The sequence below is a fragment of the Diadema antillarum genome, unplaced genomic scaffold, assembly GCF_040938485.1.
Source record: "Diadema antillarum isolate AM-2024a unplaced genomic scaffold, OU_Dant_1.0 scf00000150, whole genome shotgun sequence".
Taxonomy (NCBI): domain Eukaryota; kingdom Metazoa; phylum Echinodermata; class Echinoidea; order Diadematoida; family Diadematidae; genus Diadema; species Diadema antillarum.
In genome coordinates, this window is record NW_027271039.1 from 1,253,207 (window position 1) to 1,275,708 (window position 22,502).

General features: G+C 37.1%; 1 pseudogene; it reads right to left on the reverse strand.

The window, feature by feature from the left end:
* Positions 1 to 1,726: 1,726 nt before the first annotated feature.
* Positions 1,727 to 15,115, reverse strand: LOC139721772 (galactosylceramide sulfotransferase-like; annotated as a pseudogene).
* Between the last annotated feature and the right edge of the window lie 7,387 nt (positions 15,116 to 22,502).

Consider the following 22,502-nt stretch of genomic DNA (forward strand, 5'->3'; position numbering starts at 1 on the left):
AAGGACAGGTCAGGTCAGTGAGCAAGGAGAGTGATCTCGGAAGAAAAGATAACAGAAGCAACTGTCGGAAAGACGAAGGGATTTGGGAGGAAGAAGGCAGAATGTATAAGAATAGCAGATGGGTGAAGGGAAAGCGAGACCAAGAAAGTTACATTCCGAAACGGTACATAATAATGATAAAATACACGTTGGCCGATATAGCTTATCGCACAAGACGCTGTAGCAGCTATATTATGTAAATAACATTAAAGTCAAACTTTTTTAACTTTTCTTTTTGAACAGAATGTTCAAGAAACAAGATGATGAATTTGACATGCGAGTCGATGAGAATATGCATAACCAAACAGGGATGATATCATGCTCATGTCTACATTATCAGTACAAAAAGAGCAACATACACTCTATAGACACTATGCGGAAAAAAAAAGGAGCCAGGAGGTACCCAATCAAAGGACCATGCTTGTATCATGTGGGTACCTCTGCGGGAAAGGGGGAAATAAGCTTGGGGTTGAATAGCTCACAACTATAAAGAGTGCGGAAATAGAACAAAAACAAAGAAAACAAAAGTGTGAACAAGGGAACACACAATAGGGAGAGGAGGAAGAGAAAGAGAGAGAGAAGGAAAATCCTAAATCATTTTGATGCATACACCAAGGGCCAAAGCCCACAGAGACAATTAGCCAAGCGTCTTCTAAAGTGATACAGTGTCGAGCTGCTCTCCAGCGGAAGAGACTGTAACCGTGAGGGCACGTATGGAATACTAGTACGCAGTAAAAATGATCGATGCCTCAAGAGAACGCATGCTTATAGGGAAAAAAGAGGAGATAATGTCGTGCTTACGAAATACATTATAAAATTAAATTCATTCGGTTGTGTTATAAAAGTTTAAAAGAAACACCTTCAATCTCTTTTCAAAGGAATTCAATGAAGGTGCATTTTTTATGTAGAATAGGAAGGGAGTTCACGAATCTTGGACCTGCATAAAAAAGTCTGCTGAGCTAGCACGTTTCTTAACAGAGGTAAACGAAATTCATTTGACTGTTTGGTTGGATATCTATGGTATGTCCAGTTTCGCATAAACATGGAGTTAAAAATAAAAAGGGAGGCAGTTATTACTAAAAGTATACATAAGTTCCCCCTAATTGAAGTAAAAACAAACCTTTAACCCATTCCATACTTAATTCTGAAATGCCCACAGATTCAATACTCAGGCCACCAGGTTCTCATGTGGAACGGGTTAATTTTCAGAATTTTATTATGAAAGAAGAAAGGATCTGTATGAGAATATGGAACGGTGTTACAAATAATGCGAAGAGTATTCTTTTGTAACGGTATAGAACCCTATATCAAATAATAGTTTATGCGTCTTTCCACATACCAAAATTCCGTAATTAAAATAGGCAATATCAAAGGTGAATACAATGTAGACAACGAATGTTGAGGAATAGACAATTTTAGTCTATTAATACCACCTATATACGTGAAATTGTCTTACAAAAATTGTCAATATGAAATTTCCAGGAAAGTTCATTATTAAAGTACTAAGCTCCAACATCCAAACGAGTGTTGAATGTGTAAGATATGATTGATGGATTATCAATATGAGAATGAAAAGCATAAAACAAAAGAATAGTTTGCAATTTTACAGCTTCAATATCTGCTTTCATCATATCAATATCAGTGTTAAAAGCAGGATATGACATTGTAATGGTAATGCATCTCACAGTCAGTGATATCTAGCGACCATTGTCTTTTTAAGAAGACTTGTGTAAGGGACATCTCCGCGGAGTAGGTCATTACAAAACTTCGTTGAGTTTCGTTTCAAAACGAATTTATCCTCTCGCTTGTCGCCCTTGTTGGTCGCGTTTCTCTTAATGCACTCCTCCTCGAAATCTCCTTTTAATGCCCGAAAATGAGCAAGATCCTGACTAAACCTGTTGCCATACTCTTGAACTTTCTTCCAAAATGTCTTGTTGAAATAGTCATACAGCATCACGTCTCCGGCATTCCACGAACGAAATTTTTGTTCAGTTTCCTCCGTGATGGGATACCGGTGACTTTTGCTCCGAACGCCGTTAGATATGTAAAGAATGTCCGTATAGTTCCAGCACATCAGTTTTCGTAGAAGAATCAACAGTCAGTCCGCAGCGTGTGCGATAATGAGGCACGAACGACAATTTTATTCAGAATCACGTTTACGCAGTTTGTGCCCTTGAGACTGACGAGATTTCGCGATACTTTGCGAGAGTTTTTGCAGAGGTCGCAACAACAGCTTTCATAGCTTTCGCAGTGCATTGTTTGACCCAGGATGGTTAGTTAAGTTATAGAGCTGATTATGCTCATTAATTTGATACCTAACTTCCCTATTTTTGATGTCAATATAGTAGTCCATTTTAGCATCAAAGTAAACGATTATTTTGCCAATGTTCAAGAAGCTTTTAGATCATAGTTTGATGTTTTGCTAGTTCCTGACTGGTATTGAAAATAGATCTCCGTAATTTCTTCGATTTCACAATCGTGAAACTTGAGCGAGTATGATCAATTAAAAAACGAAGAGGGGCACCATTTTTTAGGTTGTGAATTTTCCTGTTGAAAACAAGGCAAATTATGTTTTCTTACTGGAAGTGGGGTAGTGAATGAACACGCGTGGAATGTGTTGTTGATACCCAGACAATGGTCGTGGACAATGACCAGGATTGGAATGTTTCATGAGGAATTCCACCATCGCAGCTAGTCTTTGTTCATTCTGAAATGTGGTGTGTGCAAGCACATGGAAACATGTGCTTACTTCTTTCATGTGCATGCATTTCACCCTGTGTCAAGAATTCAGACTAGCAGTGCTCGGGGCAATCCACATGAATAATTGACTAAGCATTTATGTGTATGCAGCAGAGCTCGGGACAGGTGGCAGCCAGGTCCATTGTTCAGGGTCATTGTAAGTGCACACTCACATACACATCATTGGTTCCTGTGTAAAGTTCAAGTTTTGTATAGAGAGTAAAAATTCGATCACAATCTGGAACCTAACATTTAAAACTCACAGCATTGAGTCAGCAGCCAATGGATACTACGCAATGCGACACGCCGCGTCTTGCGACAGATTTCGACCAATCACAGACCCGGAATTCCGGTGCGAATGCGAGGATAATCTTTTTAAACTCGACGCTAGACATGTCTCTGAATTTTGCTAGTTCCTGACCCGTATTGAAATGAAGATGGGAAAATGTGCCCTTATTGTGATACTATATACTTTAGCGGACATAATCTTCACCATATTTTAGAGGGGCATGAAAGATTTCAGGTTAGTTTTTTGGCGTCAAACGTGAAGGAATATTTTTGAATACAATACCGAACTTCGAGAGGGATTTTGATATTCTATATTCTTCTTTTCCGTTTATTTTGATCATGAGCATATTTGCTTATGTTTTCTCTTTCAGTCGATACTAAAAGTGTCGAAAACTGACGAGAAATACTCGTTCTACACGGATTTATTCATGACCATGTATCTGCTCATTACGTATGCAAGCACCGCTCAGCCGTGCATACGACTTGAATAAATACGTGCGTTTTCGCTCACGCTGCGGACTGACTGTCAAGGATTCGTCAAAGTAATCACTGATCATTATCAAATCTATTTCTCTTCCTAGTTCTTCGATTTTCTCTTCGATTTTCGTCAGATTTTCATCATATTTATGATCAAAACCAAAATCATACAGCTGTCCATTTCTTGCTTGTTGCGCCATATACATTTTTCCGGTAGAAAAGTTTTTTATGTTAGACACGAATGTTTCAAAGGGATTAGTAGTGTTGATATGCAAGCGCCTTGCCTATTCAAAATATCCAAAGAATGATTCAAATTGCAACACTGGATGTCGAATGATAGAGACGTATTTTGCTCGAGGCACAGCAATGTCCATTTGTCTACGGTTATATCTAACATGATTAAATATCATGTCGAAATCTTTCCTCTTTCGTTTCGCGATATTAATTACCATGGATGTCTGAAACAAGCGCGAATTTGAAAGGATGTGATTGCCTTTCAATGGAGGCACTGCAACATCCAGACTGTGGAGATACGCGTACCGTTCAAATATTGACGCTAGAGTAGTTGATCCTGTTTTGTGTGTTTTTATATATACGACTCTTTGAAGTGGTCGGCAGGTATCCTGCGGTTGAACGTCAGATCCATTGTGGACAAAGTCGGCAGCAAGCGAAGTCGAATTTATTTGAAGTGGTCCTGTTACAAGGAGTGACTGATTCGCTTTACTTGTCGAATTTATCGGCCTGTAGGAAATAGAAAGTCATGATGATATTTGAAACTGGGTATCATCTTGATCGCTAATGTGTTAATGTGCACCTAAAAAAAAAAGATCACAATCTTCAGATTGTTCGAAATGCTTCGTTTGGCGCTGCTCCCTCATTTTCTTCTTTTTTTTTTTTGTCTGCTTCAGAGTAGTGGGTCATGTTGACATAATGAAAATTCGCTACATGTGCCTTTACAAACAATTCAAAGGAAACCAAAACCCCAAGAACAATGTGGATTGAGTGAAAGCAGCAACATTATTACAACACATCAGTGAAAGTTAAGGAAAATCGGACAATCGATGAGAAAGCTACGAAATGTAAAAGTTTATGTGTTGTAATGACTTGATAAGGAGACTACTTCAGTTTGTTATGTGGACATCAATATAAAGAAAATATTAAAAAATTCAACATATTTTCACTTTCCTAGCCTATTGAAGTACAATTGACTCACCTCTTTCAGAAAGCAGGGGGAATGATTTTACCCTTAAAGTACGATGGACGAGAGATTCAATTAGGAAAATCATATGAAACTATTGAACTGTTATGGCGCGTTTATACCGAGCACAGTACGTTCAACGGGCCGGGTTTTTGCTATGGTGCACCAAAAGGAACCAAGTCTGGTTCTAAGAATACAATATCACCTCGGCGCTAATAATTTTGTTACAAAATGAAACTTCTACTGGTGATTGATTGTTGCTGTTGATTTTGACATAAGAATAATATATTGGGGGATTTTGTGCCGAAATACTATTCTTTACAGAACCAGGCATGATTCCCTTCGGCGCACCATAGCGAAAATCATGACGACTGCCGTTGCTGTGCTCGGTGTAAACGCGCTATCACTATCATCTCATTGGTTACTGATACTTAGGGTTATGAGCGAGCACGTACTGCACGTACCGTACTAGCTATAGCTCATATCAAGGTAGTTCAGTCGATGCATTGTAGCTGGCCATCGCCAACGGCCGCCAGCAGCAATTATTAGTAAGCTAGCAGCAGAAGCCGTCTAGGACATATTAAAGGTGTGTTTTAGACGAAGAACCTACGCCCGTCTCACAAAAGTATCGGAACTGTTTACTGTAGAACTCTGCAGTAGGTATAGACCTCTAACTAGACCTGTAAAGTCTAATTTAAACCTACATAGATCTAAAGGGTTCAGGTGGTCAGAAAAGGGTCCCAAAACATCATCTGTCCATCATTCTAGAGACGTTTTCATCTTCCGAAAGTTAATTATTCATATTCCTGGAGACTTAAGCTTTGCGCAAATGTATGATTCACCCTATTTATGAATATCGAACTATTTTCTCGTTCATTGTACTTTAACGTATGTCGGTGACAAGTTGGTTGTATGCATATGTTTTATGAAAACAAAATTGTGTGGCATTTTTTCTTTTATTTTCTTTATATTGTGGTCCACACATGACGTCCTAAACTCTAGTAGTCTCCTTATCCAGTCATTACAACACCAAAACTCTATAATTTCATAACTTTTGCATGGATTGTGCGATTGTCAACAAACTTTCGCTGATGCTTTCTACTAATTGTGCTACTTGCACTATATCCATATTGCTCTTTGGGTTTTGGTGTCCTTGATACCTGACTGTTAGTCAATTTTTGTCCATTAAGCTACACATGGAGTGGGTTGTTTTAAATGCCTATAATACATTATTATATACTTTCTTGTTGTTGCGATAACCAATATGTTCCCGGCATTTTCACCATGCTACAAAGAACACTGTGTTTTACAATGTGTACACACTGTGTTAACATAGTCGACTATGTGAAATCAGCTCACGAGAGAAAAAAAAAAAAAAAAAAAAAAAAAGGTCCTCAACTCATCTTTCTTATTCCACTTCAGGGTTTCTTATTTAGCTGACAAGCGAAAAAAAGATGTCTTCAGAAAACAAAGCCTTACCGGCTACACTTTTAGGTGTCTATGTATTCTTTCTAATGCCAATTACGCACTAACGCACTTCATTTATTCACAGTGTGTTTACACTGCTGAAACGCTCGAATTCATCTGTGCGAAGAGATTATACACTGTGTGCCCAGAATGAGTTCACTCTGTGTTTTACATTATATTTTAGATTGTGGGACACTGTTCTTTCCAGCACGGTGGGAAGCTGCTTCACATTTCGTATTCCTATAATCTCGTTACAGGGGCGGATCCAGGAATTCTGTAAAGGAGGGGGGGGGGGGGTGACTAATATTTCTGTTGCCACTTCCGGGTTTCATTTCATTGTTTTTCTTTTTATTTCTTTTGTTTTTACGAAAAATAAAGGGGGGCGTGCGTCGATTGCGCTCCCCTCTGGATCCGCCACTGTCGTTACAAATGTAGTTGTAGGTGTTTATATTTTGACCTTTAAACGCAAAACCGACTACTAAGCACTCGGAGAGGGAAGACCTCCGCCAAGCTAGCAACTCATTTCCACCCTTAAACAGTCCCTTTAATACGTATGCATTTTCCCCCAAATACAAGCCTGTTGTTTCCATCATTGCACAGCCGCCCGAGCTGAGCACGCGCGCATGTAAAACTCCAGTACGCACATCTTAAACCCCACGTTCGTTGAATTTAAATGCCACAAAAAAGAGAAATACTTACAAGATCCATTAAAATTTCTGGATCACTGCTTACATTGAATGAGGTGTTCCTTGTGTCAAGAACGAATTTTCATAGAAGTTGCATTTTAATCCGAAGCACCTTTGTGAGTTATTTTACAAACAGAAAAAACAAAGCCGATGATTACAATAACCTCCTCATTCCTTGACAGAAGTAATAAAATACCGCTAGACATGAATTTTTAGTAAAGGACAGATTCTAAAGACCAGGCTCTAAGCTTTAAAATGATGTATAACTCAATCCAAATGGACTCTCCTAACTATGTATTGGAAATAATACATACACGCTGGAAAAGTGTTAACTGAGAAAAGAGGCTATGAAATAGAGGGTCTATTCAAGCGCTTAGGAAATACCGAACCGCGCTAGCTGTGCAATGAATGAGACTAGAAATCAGGATGTAAACCAGTGGAACAATAACAATGAAGAAATTATCAGATTAAGCTGAAATAAAGCATTTACTGTTAAGAATTGTGTCAATGATAAATGTCAACGTTCAAAGCAGAAGCATTATTCTTTAAAAAGTTATTAGAGTTCAAAGTGCAGAGTGTGCAAAGGATTTTCAAAAAAAAAAAAAGGAGCCTCCAAGACATACCTGATCTCACTACTTTACCAAAAAAAAAAAAAAAAAAAAGTGGGGGGAGTTGTAGTAGAAAACTGAGGAAGTCACGGTTTCCCATTAATTTTATGATCTGAACTTGGGAATAATGTATAATACGAATAACTCTTTTAGTGACCCATTTCACTTTGTGTGTGTGTGTGTGTGTGTGTGTGTGTGTGTGTGTGTGTGTGTGTCCTCACGCAAAGTCAAGGGTTGCGATTTTTTGTTGGTTTTGTGATGCACGGTCGTATATCTAGATCAATCTATATATGTGACCGTGCACCTCAAAACGAACATGAAGTCGCACACACTGATTTTGCGTGAGGACTGAAAATAAGTGAAATGGGTTAACCTAGCTGAACTTGACTTTTTCATATTTCCTGAAAGGGCGGGTCTTCTTTTACTTTATGTTAAAATTTGGTATCATAAAATGGGCAGGAAAATGTGTTTTTTAGCAGTTCATCTCGAACATTTTCGGTAGAATAGTGTGATTAGGTGTGTCTTTATAATACCTTTTTTCATTTCTGAAAAACCTTGTCCACACTCTTCACTTTCAACTCTAATAACTTTTGAAAAGATAGCGCTACTGCTTTGAAAGTTGGAATTAATTATGGACAGAATGTGTTAATAAGGCATGCTTAATTTCAATTTAATCTGATAATCCCTTCATTGTTGTTACTCTGGTGGTTTACTTCCTGTTTTTTGTCCCATTCATCGCACAGCCAGCACGGTTTCGTAAAGATTAAGCGCTTGAATAGACACTGTACTTCAGAGCCTCTTTTCTCAGTTCACACTTTTCCTGAGTTTGTGCTTTCTTTCCAATATTTAGATAGGTTAGGAGAGTCCATTTGATATGAGTTATACATCATTTTAAAGCTTAAAGTCTGCTTTTTCAGATTATGGTCTTAACTAAAAATTCATGTCTGGCGACTTTTTGTTTGTTTTGAGGTGCAGCGTCACATATATACATGTACATTTTTTTTTTCGTAATGCAACATAGTTCCGGCATTTACAAGACGTCGTTTCATATTTGTCATTTTTATAACCTCATCACAAAGTAAAGGGTGCTTTTACCACCTCCCTTGTCTTAATTATAACAACATCAACATGATTATCGTATTCAATATTAGGTGCAACCTACGATATAAAGGACATCATTATACGCCGTACAGATAGTCCAGTCAAAATATGAAAAAAGGGGGTCAACCCAAAACAAATTGCAACAGAAATCATTCCACTTGCATTTAACCTGGAAGAGCTATCAAAACAACATATTAAAAGTTCCCTAAAATTCAAGAGGTGGATCAATGCCTAATTTGCATAAATTCAAAATGGCCGCCATGAAACCTATTTATGCTTATATCTTGGGACATAGAACTCATAGAAAGTCAGTTCTTGTGTCTAAACCTATGTATTTTTACGTCAAGGAGTACAATTATGATATCAGTAATAACTTAAAAGTATTTCTTTGTAAATAATTTGCATAAATTTGCATATAAATGCATTCAAAATGGCCGGCATAATGGCCTTTTGATATCTCCGTACATAAAACCTGTAGGAAGTAAATTTTGGCATCTATATTTATGTTTTTCACGTCAATTAACACAATCATGATGTCAGTTGTAACTTAAAAAACAATCTTACATACATAATTTGCATATCATAGCATATAATCATATGCAAAATGGCTGTCACATGGCTTGTACATGCCCGATTATTTCATCTGTAAGTGGGTCTCTTTGTGTCTCTTATCTTCACTGCCAGGAGTAATTGCTGCAGTACCTACTTTCAGGAGTAAGTCATGAAAATCTTCATATGTGACCGTGCACCTCAAAACGAACATAAAGTCGCACACACTGATTTTGCATGAGGACTAAAAATATGTGAAATGGGTCAACCTAGCCGAACTTGACTTTTTCATATTTTGTGAAAGAGCGGGTCTTCTTTTACATTATGCTAAAATTTGGTATCATAAAACGGGCAGGAAAGTGTGTTTTTTAGCAGTTTATCTCGAACATTTTTGGTAGACTAGTGTGACTAGGTGTGTCTTTAGAATCCCTTTTTCATTTCTGAAAAACCTTGTCCACACTCTTCACTTTCAACTCATATAACTTTTGACAGGATAATGCTACTGCTTTGAAAGTTGGCATTAATTTTGGACAGAATGTGTTAATGAGGCATGTCTAATTTCAGTTTAATCTGATAATATCTTCATTGTCGTTACTCTGGTGGTTTACTTCCTGTTTTTTTTTTTTGTCCCATTCATTGCACAGCCAGCACAGTTTGGTAAAGATTAAGCACTTGAATAGACACTGTACTTCAGGGCCTCTTTTCTCAGTTCACACTTTTCCTGAGTTTGTGCTTTCTTTCCAATATTTAGATAGGTTAGGAGAGTCCATTTGATTTGAATTATACATCATTTTAAAGCTTAAAGTCTGCTCTTTCAGAATATGGTCTTAGGTAAAAATTCATGTCTGGCGACTTTTTGTTTGTTTTGAGGTGCAGGGTCACATATTATACTGTTAAGGTCAGTAACTTGTCCTGTATACTGGTTGCACTTCATAGTCAGGTTCAATGTCTTAATTCTTATCAGTGTTCTCCCACACATATATCTTGTACAGATTGAATGTCCTTTGTCCTAAAGTCATAAACTGGAGAACTTAGTTAGCCCCTATGTGTTAATTGAACCAAGACACACAAGTATAAGCTTAGTGTTGGTGCCTAGATAAAAGCAGTAACTGTAGCCCTTTTCTCATCTACTGTACTGACGATGCAATTGCCTGTCCTTTGTCCTCCCCTAGTAGCTAAGACGTTTGGTGTCACCCCTTTGTAATAATCTCAACTTGATGTCCCTTTGTCCTAATGTTGTAGCCATGCCTCCCTCCAATTACCACCCTATTGCCCGATTGTACCTGTATTAGTTATACATTTAATCTCTTCTATGATGGAAGTAGCCAATTGGTTAATTGTTTGTATAATTGGCTGGGAATGATGCCAAGCTAAAACTCCTGTTTGGGAGTCAGTCTGAATTTGGTCCTCCTGAAGTCAAGACGCCAATAAATGTTCTCTCTGTAAATGCATTGATATTATGTTGGTGTGATTGATTCACTGACTCTTGTTTGAAACGCAACAATACATATAATTATTGCACTTTTTTCCCCTCATTCTTCCCTCCCTTTCTCCTTATCACCACTCAGTGAATAGTGACTTATACTCCAACAATGTTGTATTGTTTAGACAATCATTTCTGAGACCATTGTCCTCGTCAAGCACTTGCTTATGACGATGGTCTCCTGAATTTCTGTACATCAAGAATTGCCTGATTTGTCTTTGAGCAAGATATATACTGTAACTTATGTATGCATAAATGTATGCACAAAATAATTTATCTTCATTTTGAATGGTATCAGGGAAAAAAGGTGAATATTTGAATTAATCATTTGTGACTGTGCACCTCAAAACGAACATAAAGTCGCACACACTGATTTTGCGTGAGGACTGAAAATAAGTTAATTGGGTCAACCTAGCCGATCTTGACTTTTTCATATTTTCTGAAAGAGCGGGTCTTCTTTTACATTATGCTAAAATTTGGTATCATAAAACGGGCAGGAAAGTGTGTTTTTTAGCAGTTTATCTCGAACATTTTTGGTAGAAGAGTGTGATCAGGCGTGTCTTTAGAATCCCTTTTTCCTTTCTGAAAAACCTTGTCCACACTCTTCACTTTCAACTTTAATAACTTTTGAAGGGATAGTGCTACTACTTTGAAAGTTGACATTAATTATGGACAGAATGTGTTAATGAGGCATGCTCAATTTCAGTTTAATCTGATAATTCCTTCACTGTTGTTACTCTGGTGGTTTACTTCTTGTTTTTTGTCCCATTCATCGCACAGCCAGCACGGTTTGGTGAAGATTAAGCGCTTGAATAGACACTGTACTTCAGAGCCTCTTTTCTCAGTTCACACTATTCCTGAGTTTGTGCTTTCTTTCCAATATTTAGATAGGTTAGGAGAGTCCATTTGATTTGAGTTATACATCATTTTAAAGCTTAAAGTTTGCTCTTTCAGAATATACTCTTAACTAAAAATTCATGTCTGGCGACTTTTTGTTTGTTTTGAGGTGCAGAGTCACATTTATTTGCTTTAATTGTCAAATTCAATTTGTACTGTGCTCAATGTGTTTATTCAATTGACTTTGTACTTCAGTTATGTATGAAAAAGAAATTCAGAAATAAAATCAGAATCAGATCATATAATTATTCAAATCAGTAATATGAATACACCTCCTTTTATCATATATATACAATACTTGTACATACAATGTTGGACAAAGAACATTAACATAATTCATTTAACAACCTTAATGATTATCTTATATACCTATACAGTTGCATGAATTTGCAAGTACTGTACCACCCATAACTTCCTAAAATAAAGCCTCTGAGCATTAATTAATGTTAATAGTATCAAACAGAACCAATTGTCACTTAACTTTAACTCCAAATGAGCTTCCAAGTGTGCTCAATAGGTACACAAAAATTGAAATCTTTGAATTGTTTAAAACATCTCATATATGCATACAATGTGAGAATTTGTCTTCATGTTTAATGCATAAAGTACATCAATAATTCATTATGACAACAGAGAATGTTTATCTATGAGTTCGATAAACAAAAGTTAAATGAGTTTGGTGTAGAAATTGTTGTTGTCATATTTTGGTGCCTTGTGACTCAATGACTTTCTGAACAAGAAACACTTGGGTTCAGAGCTCCCAAGTATCTCAAGTTTACCTTCCATGCAGTCTTGAAGATTGTTACCTAGGGAGAACACACCAAAGTTGGAAGCCTTTGGAGACCTCCAGGGCCCAGGGAGACATGGCATCCATATGTTTTAATTCTATGACACTGGCGAAAACACTTGCCAAAGTTGTATAAAAATGTGATCATGCGTGTTCCCAAAAAGATCAAAACTTAAAACTGGTCCTCAATAAATCATTCCTGGCTGCGGGCTAAAGTGGACACCCCTGACTCTGCCATGAAACACTTGAAAGTACCCTCAGCAGTGTAGACCACACACCCCCCCCCCAAAAAAAAAAAAACAAACAAACAAACAAACAAACAAACAATTGTGAAGATGATCCTAATTTGGTTCGGATCCGAAGGGGATCATCGCTGTATCTGTTCTCCTGCTTTAAACATTTGGGGTTTTCCCTCGAGTCAATGAGGTCAGCATTGAAAAAAAGGTCTTTGGTCTTCTTTGCTTTAATAATTCTGTGTCAAATTTAAGAGCCTTGTTTGCGTTGTGTCGGACTCATGGGCTCTTTTTTATTGCCTAGTGTCAGACTCTTGGGCCTTATTTGTTTAGTGTCAAGCTCATGGGCCATATGACTCTTTGGTGTTGAATTGTGACATATGCAAAAAAAAAAAAATGAGAGAGAGAGAGAGAGAGAGAGAGAGAGCCATCTACAGCGGTAGAGCTACATACAAACTCTGGAGGGAGATCGGGAAATTTTGAGAAAACAGTCTGAAAGTGGCCCATCAACCACTGAAAGAAATAGCGTTAAGAGTATCTACTTCTATAAATGCAGAAGTGCTTTGGGTAAATACATCAGTGAATGGACTCGTAAGATTGTTTATGACAGATTCAGGGGTGATCCCCTTTGGGCCTGTACTAAATTAGGGACCAATTTTCACACTTTCATCTTCACGAAAATTGTGGTCATTTCTTTTTCTACCGAACTTTGCAGGTGATAGAATATCATATTATTTAGTCACATGAGTACCATGAAGCCCATGTTGACTCCAAGATGTCCAAAATCCCCCAAATTAGGGAATCTTTGACAGCATTTTTCCCCTCTAGAATCAGAATTGGGTAAAAGGATAAAGGCCATGATTACAGGGACCCTATACTGTGGAAGGTACTTTCAAATGTTTCATGGCAGATCAAGGAGTGCCCCGGTTTGGTCGCTACCATACTTAATTCAATAGGGACCAGTTGTAAGTTCTGATCTTTTTCTACAGACGTGGCAGGCGTTTTTGCCATTGAGTGACCAAGGCACCAAAATATGACCGAAACATCTACTACATTGTATACCAAACTCATGTAACTTTTGTACATAGACTCATAGATAAACTTGCTCATAAAAAATTGATGTACCCTCCTTCTTGCAAAAAAAAAAAGAAAATATTTTGTAGTTACAAATATGCATTAAACAATTCAAAGATTTCAATTTGTCTTTACCTATTGGGCACACTTGGAAGCTAAATTGAAGTAAAAGTTAAATGAAAATCTGTTCTGTTCAATGCTGTTTTCATTGATTATTGTCCAGAGGCTTTATTTGAGGAAATCATGGGTGGTAGAGTAGGCCTAAAACTGCTTGAAATTCGTGGAAATTCATGCAACTAGGTGTAAGGATGTTCATTAAGATTGTGAAATGTAAATGTTCTTTGCCCTTGAATTACTAGATACAGACATCACAATCAACATTGTGCAGGCTGTATGTATATTTATATCCTAAAAGTAGAAATATATTCATATTAGTGATTTGAATAATTATATTTATATGTATATTTATGCAGATTTTCAGTGACTTACTATTGAATATAGTACTGCAGCTATTATTCCTGGCAGTGAAGATAAGAGACACAAAGGGAACCACTTACGGATGAAATAATCAGAGATAAGGGCATGTCCAAGCCATTTGGCAGCCATTTTGCATATAATTATGTGCATATATATATGTAAATTATGTATGTAGAATGCTTTTTGAGTTACAACTGACATGATCGTGTTTATTGACATGAAAATCATAAAATGCCAAAATTTACTTTCTACAGGTTTTATGTACGGAGATATTAAAAGGCCATTATGGCGGCCATTTTGAATGCATTTACATGCAAATTTATGCAATTTATGTACAAATAAATGCATTTAAGTTATTACTGATGTTATGATTGTACTCCTTGACCTAAAAAAACGTAGGTTTAGACACAATAACTGACTTTCTATGGGTTCTATGTCCCAAGATATAAGCATAAATAGGTTTTATGGCGGCCATTTTGAATTTATGCAAATTAGGTATTGATCCACCACTCGAATTTAATATTAACGTTTAATATGTTGTTTTGATAGCTCTTCCAGGTTAAATGCAAGTAGAATGGTTTCTGTTGCAATTAGTTTTGGGTCATTCCATATTTTGACTGGACTAAGAAAGCGTCAGACCAATAACGGAAATATGAATGTGATTTTACTGATATGTCACAGCGTTCAGCATGAATAGAACTATTAATTTCATTTGTTCGTTTTTGAAGAGTATAGCCCACAATGTATAGAATCTATTAAAGTTTCGCATTCTGTGACATTCGTACATAAGAACTAATTGAGATTTTTCTTTTCTTTCACGAAAACAACTTTATGGTGGAACAGTATATTATGCTCACCTATCCCGAAAGAAAGCACGGACTCTGGGATGATTGGGGGCGGGAAGTGTTGGCAGTTGGCCCGGCTTCCCCAGGAAAAAACTGACGATGATGAGCACCAAGGCGGAGACCGACAAAAAAAGCGACTGTAGGATTGATGCGCTGTTGTTTGCCATGGTTTGCGAACTACCCTTGAATATAACCAGAAAAGATCGTGATGAAAAGAAAATGGTGACCATCATTCTGTTTGTGGGTGTTGAAGAAAATACACACAACACACACACACACACACACACACACACATTATATAAGTGTATAAAATAGTATATCAGATGCTTGAACAGCCCTAGTTGACTTAACCCGTTGAGGACGAGTCCCGAGTATACTCGGGCAGGTGTCTTTGGGAAACGCGTGTTGCAGCAAAATCAAACCGTCCCCAACGGGTGGGAATCGGGCTTATTACATTAATTGTTACTCCTCCCCGCTCTCATATGATTTATAATAACAAAGTGACCCTGCATTACAAAACCAACAATAAGTCGCCAGACATGAATTTTTATTTAGGGAAGATTCTTAAAAAAACAGACACTAAAGGCTCTGTCACACCATTTCTGGCAAGCCTTCTGTGCGACTTGCTAAGAACATTTTTTTTACTACCCGGGGGTCGTAGATGATCCACACATGACAGTACCTAGCACGTATCTCATACGTAGTTGCCCGGAGTTTCTCACGCAAGTCATATTCACCCGCAGCTAAGTTAAGGCCCTGTCACACCTTTCCGGGCAAGCTAGGCAGGCTTGTTACGTATGGGGATTTTCCAGCATGCAGGACAATTTTTGCAGGCAGACAAGGATTTGAGCAAGTTTCAGTCAGATCAATTGATTCACTTTATCTCTAGTGGTTCCCAATTGGTGTGTTTTGTATTCTTTTCTTTAGTAGTATGCCTTATCTGTATATGTATATCTCAGTTTTATTTGGAAGTACACACTAAATATTTTATTGTGCTGAAAACAAAAAAGATAATGACTGTATTTTATTTGTAATATATGTTCAACGCAGAAAATTCCCAATAAACACATTTGCATTGTTTTGAAAAAAAAAAAATACCGGAAGGTCCGGGTAGTAAAAATCCCCCCCCCCCCCCCCCCCGCACGTCAATCCACAAGGCTTCCCCAGACACGGTGTGACAAGCCCTTGAACATGCTCAAAACTCGTTCCGGGTGAGTCGCGGGTTTTTTTTTTTCGCAGAGGTACACGCAGGACACGAGTAGGAGGCATTTAGCGGCAGCACCTCGCAGGCAACTCCCACGCATGTACTTCGCAGCTGTAACGCAGGTACTTCGCAGTCCCCGTTTATCGCTCATAGCTGAAAATGGATCGTATTCAGAGCTTTCACGCAGGTCACACGAAATTCGCAAGTAGCAGGTAATTAGCATGCGTCTGGCAGTAAGAAACAAGTACGAAACTCGCCAATATCCTTATCCGCCAGCAGAAAATTCTCCTGCATCCTGGAAAATCCCTACTCGCAACAAGCTCGCGTAGCTTACCCGGAAAAAAAGAGGTATAACTCAATTCATATGGACTCTCCTAACGTACTGGAATATAGGAAAGAAAGTACCCAGTCTGGAAAAAAATGTGAACTGAGAAAAGAGGCTGTGAAGTACAGGGTCAAGTCAAGTACTTATTATCATATTATTATATTAATTTGAAATTGAGCATGCTCTATCTAACTGTCCATGATTAACGCCAACTTTCAAAGCAGTATCCCTCAATAGTTATTAGACTTGAAAGTGATGAGTGTGCAAAGGATTACGAGAAATGAAGAGGGGCTCCAAGACATACCTGATCATTCTAATCTCCCTCCCCCCCCCAAAAAAAAAAACAAAAAAAACTGAAGAATAATGTAAAAGAAGGATAGCTCTGTCAGAAAATATGAAAAATTCTAAGTTGCCTCGTTTGACCCATTTGACCTTTTTTTAGTCCTCACGTAAAATCAAGGGGTGCTACTTTTTGTTGGTTTTGTGATGCACCGTCTTATATACCAACACTCTTTAAAAGGTTATTTGTTTTGAAAAATGGGCTTGTTGGTACTAAATAATCTGTACAATAAGCCAGTTCGTAATTAGCTCATGTGCACGTTGGTACAAATGACTTTTCTTTTTTTCCTCAGTTGGTTAGGCACTTCACTCGTGTTCAAAGCAATATGATGCGTACCAAAAAGTTTGCCCGGCGTTACAATTTATGCTTTTCGTCTTAAACTACAAATGATTTCGCATAGTGAGACATGGTGACCAAAATGATCCGTCAAACAACCCTCGGGAGAAGCATCAATGTCTTTTTTTTTCTGTATTGAATGCATTAAAACATGTTTTTATTCGTATTTTGAAATACCAGGTTTCCTGTCAGGTGGATGTACTTGCAAGTATAGTTTACGAGGATTGGATGGATAATCGTTATATGACAGATGCTTATCTCCGTGAATTTAAAAAACATCCTGCGTCTTGGTACAAATGACCGTTCTTTTCTGCTCGTGCGCAAAGTTGAACTACCAACTGACTTATTGATACTCCGTATAGCTCGCTTTGTATTCTAAAAATAGACTCCATTTGCATTTTGGAACAATCCCCAACGCATGTATGCTATAATGGAGATACTGAAGTAGCAGGTCAGATCAGTTTAGTTCGAATATATTTCTGCATTTTTTCAAGGAAATCAAATATTGAAGATAAAATGACAACACTTGTATCTGACAACAGAATAGGAAAAAATAATCATTACATTCATAGTGTCATAATCACAATCTTTAAGGAATAAACATAACAATGAGATCAAAGGAATCGACGATACACTTGAAGAGTTTGTTCGCAAAAACCGATAAGTCCATTTTTTGAAGATTTTGAAGTACGGTCTTTGTCATAAAGTACAAAATAATACCTTTTAAAATGAGATATTGGTCACTACAATACATTTTTGAAGTTATGGTCAAAAGAAACAAACATTTACTTATTATTCTCTTTATTTTTCTTGACTTTTAATCGCAAATATCTGCATTTTGCAAATATTGAATTATCAGTTTTTGCGAACAAACTCTTCACTTGTTTCAGAATAAAGAGGAATAAAAAAACCATGCAGGAGTCTGTGGTCTTTAAGCACATGCTTGATAGTGATGGCAGCCTCAGAATCTCAAAAAAAAAAAGAATTGATTTGATTTGATTTGATTTTATTGGTTTCTGCATTATATCACTGCTCATGCAGATACATGCACATATATCATATACATTGATGGTACCATACATACAAATGGTTATACATAAACATTAATTGCTAACAAGGTAAGTTTCTTCATTACCTTTAGAATGTACAGCAATACAGTTTCTTCATTGCCTTTACAATGTACAACAGAACATATCAGTGATGCAATGAATAACGCAGAAGGGCTACAGCTTAAGCATTGCTTGATTTGCATGCAGCCCTCGTACATAATACATAACATATAGGAAAATAAGGGGAGGGATGACTTGCATAGAGATAGGATAGGAGAAAGGAGAGAGGAGAGGTCTGTCTGCTTTCGCTAATACACAAAGTGAGATCACCTGAATCGCTGAATAGTATTTAAAAGCATGGCAAAGTATTTTCTCACCGACGTACAGGTGAACAGTTACAGGTCATGGTCGGTTACATAACATTACGCAATATATTCTGAACGGCGATAATTCAACGAGAGAATTTCATATACAATACAATTGCAATGACATTATAAGATCACTGATATCCAGAGAGCAGCATCGTCTTTACAGCAGTCGGCCGTGATAAGGCAAAGGAACGTAACTCAAAATTTGGGCATTTTGAGTTATGAGCATATGGCTCCTAAATAAAATGCGCTCTTTTTAATGGTGAATGTCTCAATTCTCAAATGTTTACCATTTCAGAGATAAAAAGCGTATCTCACACACTTTTTTCACAACTTTGCCGTTTCCAGCTAGGCAAAACAACGTAACCTGAGATACGTATAGAAATGACAAAGAAAGCATTTTCGCTGTTACGGCAAATGAACGTATCTTTACATACACTGTTTTTTCATGGTGGTTTCTCAAGAAAAAAGAAAGAAATTGCGACGCCAAAAGAACGTATGTCATCATACAGCGCTTTGCTGTATAAAATCAGGGCCATGCGCGCTACAGTCAGCACGGCAAAACAACGTATCAACATCGTGGCCATCACAACACACGCTACACTGCATAACTCTATGTGTAATACCTACGGCTACGCGCTGCAGATCCATTTCAGCCGCGGCAGTGAATGTTGTGCCGCCGCTGCTGCCGCGCCGGTTGCGACAGGTATTACTTACAGCTGGCAGCAGCTGGGTGCAGCAGAGTACTCTCTGGTTGACTGGCAGGCAAGCTTTGCTGCACTGTGAACCATGAAGTAATGGCCATTGTTCTGTTTTGCAGCTATGGAATGGACATTCTCCTGACCAGTTAATGCCACCACAAAGAAAATCAGCGGTAACAACGGTAAGTTTTATTTATTTATTTGTCAGGTCTAAGTTTGATCTAGCCCGACCAGTCGCCGTGCGAAGTACGGCGATTGGGCTGTACAGAGTGGACGACAGTACGCTATGCTAGTGTAGGGTCCAGTACTTTCGATAATAGTTTTCACTAACATTTAAGAAAACAATGAGTAAAAATAAATAAACAAAAACACAGCAAGCTATGAAAATAAAGAGCAAACTTAGAGCTATGTATGAGTATGACAGCCTTTCCTTTCGGTGGGCTTGGCAAAACGTGGCTCATTGGTGTAGTTGTGGTTCTACTAATGTAATAAGGACAATGTAAATGTAGGATACTCGTACTATACTAGTGGTCTAGTAGATCAAGTAGTGACTCTCAAAAGAAATTTACCTATGCGCAAATAAATTAAGTGGACCCCAAAATACTGTTATAATCATCGACATCATTCGACTTGACGTCGTCTACCTCAAATTCAGTTTTCGTCTAAAAGTATAAAAAAGTAACAGCTTTATAGTAAACAGTAGACTCGACTTCAAGCTAATGACGATAAAGCTTGATACTGATGAATTCCATTTAGTCATCAGTGGCAACATGAACTGATGGCAGACGATATGTTCTAATAATGTCATTAACATCATTACTTTGGCAAGAAAAGTAAGGACAAAAAAATAATGTTTGGTATACATCTTTGGTTAAACACAAGTAGTCTTAGATCTTGTTTGTTATTCCTTGAAAGGATGAAGAATGTGATTGTGGCGTTTTCATACATACAGGAATCTACGCACTTAAAATAAGCCTAAAAAATAAAGTCATATTTAATGGTACTCTGTACCTGCTCACTATGGAGGCCTGATTTATTTATTCTTTTATTCTTTGTGCAACTTTAGTCAGCTGTACATATTCTTTAAAACATTTTTTTTTTCATTTCGATACAATATAATGCATTGTAGCCATGGTAGATCCTATACATGCTATAAGTTCCACCCTCCCCCATAAAAATGTTGAGGGCAAAAGCTCATGGAATTCAAACATTTATTCTGAAGTTAGGTGGTTTTGAATACTATGGAAAGTTCAAATATTAAGACCCAATCGTCTACTTCAGATAATATTAACATTCGTGTTGAAATATATATTTCCTTGTCTCTCTTTTCAGTGTCCACACCAACCGCCAGCCTAGACCAGCACAGAAAAGGAATGCAGTGTATCAAGTACAATAAAAGGTACTAGTTGAATAATCACCTATTAATTCATACAAAAAAAAAAAAAAAAAAACGTACAAGAAGGGGGAAGAAATGAACCCAACCTTTGTCATTATCACTGCGACACAAGCCGGCATTTGGAAAAATTATTTAAAAAAAAGAAAAGGCAGAATCCATGATGATGACTTTCTGATAATTTGAGAATACCACATTTCACAGTTCATTCCTTAGCGATAGAAAATAATAATATTAAATGAAAACTGATGAAATAATCACCATTCTCTCTCAGAACAAACACACAGCCTTGTACATCCTCAAGGGGTTATTTGTATGATGTTGAATAATAGATATTGTGAGTGTGTTTCATAAATACTCATTCTCATTTTCTTTGCTTCTTTTTTTTGAGGGGGGGGGGGGTCTGTGAGAGAGGATTTGTTACACACAACCATGTCTAATGAAGAATTTAATCACATAATATAACTAAAACAGAGTTGAAATTCACTAGCTGTCTTTTATGGAAAATGCAGAGTGCCTTATTTTGTGTTCATTATTCTCTTCCGTTTCTTTTACATTTTCCTGCAGTGGTCTACCGAGCAGTTCAAAAGCATAGAAAAGAGCAACTGGACAAATTTCAGAACAGCTGTGCACGCCCGTCAGAATCTCATGAAAGATGGAGTGGAATGTGCACAAGATCAGTCAACTCTAGAAGAAAAATTATAACAGTCGGATTGTTTATATAGGATCAGGTAAATTTTTCACAGTTAAATTAAGAACTCGCAAAACTCAACTGTGAAGTGTTAATGACTATTCTCACGTTATGAAGGCACAAGAAAGATTTGTTTTTATATTGACTTGAAACTAAAGATTCTATTTCGAAAAAAAAGGATGATAAGGCCTCATTGTCCTTTGAAATGATGACTATCAACTTAGGTAGAACTATCACTTGTTCATATCAAATATTGTTGTAAATGCTTTCCCTGAAAATCAATATCATGTCGATTGAAACATGTCAACATATTTCAGAAAACCAGGGAAATATAAACCTTATTTCCTGCATAATTTTGATTTATTTTGGGCCTAATCCCTCCGGGAGCTCTCAGACAACGCAGATGTATTGCAGCACAGCAAATCACTGTTGTGATAAGATGTGTTTATTGAAATATGTTTAAAGTGAATACTGTTGCAAATTTTCCCTTCGTTTCAGCTGCCTAATTTATTGTTCTTTACTCAAGTATTTACTTCTTACTACTCTTCAACAACAGTAAGGATTGAAAATGTTATGTGTGCAATTTATAATTTGTAATTTGTAGATGTTCTGATCTTCCAAGGTAAAAATTGAATCGAAGGTCTGAGATATGGTAATAGTATAGCTAATCTCCAGGAAAAAAAAAACACAATCATGTTCTGTTCTATTGAAATTGAAAATTTGTGTTCCCAGGGTTTAGTTCAACTGTGGTACTTACTCGGGAAGTAAATTACATTTTTTTTTCTATTTCTTATTTACCATCATGATAATGTTTAGTTACTGCTGATTTGCTTTTAATGTACTAAAAGCATAATGGCATATCAAACTCTCTCTTTAATTGTAAAAAGAAAGCGTAGATATCTATTTCATATTTTTAAGACTTGCAAATAATCTAATGATTTATGTAATGCTGTTGTCTTTGAGAAACAGATGTACTTACATTTTTCCCTATAAAACCTTTCAGAAGATGTAAATTAGTCTCTGCATCTACGTTTCTGTCATGTCTATCTCAAAGTTATTCTACTGAGAGAATGTTTGCACCTCTGACAAGTCTGCGGTGTGTGTGTGTGTTTTTTTTTGTGTGGTTTTGTACTTGCTTGGTTGTTTG